Source organism: Sapajus apella, unplaced genomic scaffold (assembly GCF_009761245.1).
Source record: "Sapajus apella isolate SASKATOON/1434 unplaced genomic scaffold, GSC_monkey_1.0 scaffold9980, whole genome shotgun sequence".
NCBI lineage: Eukaryota > Metazoa > Chordata > Mammalia > Primates > Cebidae > Sapajus > Sapajus apella.
In genome coordinates this window covers 133-2,263 of record NW_022446901.1, presented here as the reverse complement: position 1 = coordinate 2,263, position 2,131 = coordinate 133, and the positions used below count along the sequence as shown (strand labels likewise).

Here is a 2,131-nt window from a genome sequence, read left to right as displayed (position 1 = left end):
TTCCTTCTTTCTTTCTTTCTTTCTTTCTTTCTTTCTTTCTTTCTTTCTTTCTTTTTTTGAGAGGGAGGCTTGCTCTGTTGTGTAGGCTGCAGTGCAGTTGCACAATCTCAGCTTACTGCAGCCTCTACCTCCTGGATTCAAGCAATTCTTCTGCTTCAGCCTCCTGAGTAGCTGGGATTGCAGGCATCCACCACCATGCCTGGCTAATTTTTGTAGTTTTAGTAGAGATGGGGTTTCACTATACTGGCCAGGCTGGTCTCAAACTCCTGACCTCAGGGGATCTGCCCACCCTCACCTCCCAAAGTGCTGGAATGACAGGCATGAGCCACCATGCCTGGTGCTAATTCTTAATACTATAGGGAAAATGAAAGATAATAATGTTCACCAAAGTGTTTCATGAGCTACTTAATACAGTATAAATGTGAGAGTAATAATTTTTTTTGGCTGGGTGTGGTGGTGCATGCCTGCAATCCCAGTGCTATGGAAGGCTGAGGTAGGTTGATCGCCTAAGGTCAGGAGTTTAAGACCAGCCTGGCCAACCTCACCTCTACAAAAAATACAAAACACTAGCTGGGCATGGTGGTGGGTGCCTTTAATCCTAGCTACTCAGGAGGCTGAGGCAGGAGAATCACTTGAACCCAGGAGGTGGAGGTTGCAGTGAGCAAAGATCACATCACTGCACTCCAGCCTGGGTGACAAAAGTGAAACTCTGTCTCAATAAAATAAAATAGTGCTCGCTTCGGCAGCACATATACTAAAATTGGAATGATACAGAGAAGATTAGCATGGCCCCTGCGCAAGGATGACACGCAAATTCGTGAAGCGTTCCATATTTTTCCTTAAACTTCATATGGAACCAAAAGAGAGCCCGCATAGCCAAGTCAATTCTAAGCAAAAAGAACAAAGCAGGGGGCATCACACTACCAGGCTTCAAACTATACTACAAGGCTACAGTAATCAAAACAGCATGGTACTGGTACCAAAACAGAGATATAGACCAATGGAACAGAACAGAGGTCTCGGAGGCAACGCAACATATCTACAACCATCTGATCTTTGACAAAGCAGACAAAAACAAGCAATGGGGAAAGGATTCCTTGTTCAATAAATGGTGTTGTGAAAGCTGGCTAGCCACGTGCAGAAAGCAGAAACTGGACCCCTTCCTGACACCTTACACTAAAATTAACTCCAAATGGATTAAAGACTTAAACATAAGACCTAACACCATAAAAACCCTAGAAGAAAATCTAGGCAAAACCATTCAGGATGTAGGTGTAGGCAAGGACTTCATGACCAAAACACCAAAAGCATTGACAACAAAAGCCAAAATAGACAAATGGGACCTAATCAAACTCCACAGCTTCTGCACAGCAAAAGAAACAGTCATTAGAGTGAATCGGCAACCAGCAGAATGGGAACAAATTTTTGCAGTTTACCCATCTGACAAAGGGCTGATATCCAGAATTTACAAAGAACTAAAACAGATTTACAAGAAAAAAACTAACAAGCCCATTCAAAAGTGGGCAAAGGATATGAACAGACACTTTACAAAAGAAGACATACGTGAGGCCAACAAACATATGAAAAAATGCTCATCATCACTGGTCATCAGAGAAATGCAAATCAAAACAACATTGAGATACCATCTCATGCCAGTTAGAATGGCGATCATTAAAAAATCTGGAGACAACAGATGCTGGAGAGGATGTGGAGAAATATGAACACTTTTGCACTGTTGGTGGGAGTGTAAATTAGTTCAACCATTGTGGAAGACAGTGTGGCGATTCCTCAAGGACCTAGAAATAGAAATTGCATTTGACTCAGCAATCCCATTACTGGGTATATATCGAAAGGATTACAAATCATTCTACTATAAGGACACGTGCACACGAATGTTCATTGCAGCACTGTTTACAATAGCAAAGACCTGGAACCAACCCAAATGCCCATCGACGATAGACTGGATAGGGAAAATGTGGCACATATACACCATGGAATATTATGCAGCCATCAAAAACGATGAGTTTGGGTCCTTTGTAGGGACATGGATGAACCTGGAAACCATCATTCTCAGCAAACTTACAGAAGAGCAGAAGATGAAACACCGCATGTTCTGACTCGTAGGCGGGTG

At 42.6% G+C, this 2,131-nt stretch overlaps 1 non-coding gene across 1 annotated transcript; it reads left to right on the top strand.

Annotated features, from left to right (window-relative positions):
• Positions 1-730: 730 nt before the first annotated feature.
• LOC116548328 lies at positions 731-837 on the top strand. The gene has a single exon (XR_004267400.1). It is a non-coding gene; the product is annotated as a U6 spliceosomal RNA (small nuclear RNA).
• The last annotated feature ends 1,294 nt before the right edge of the window (positions 838-2,131 follow it).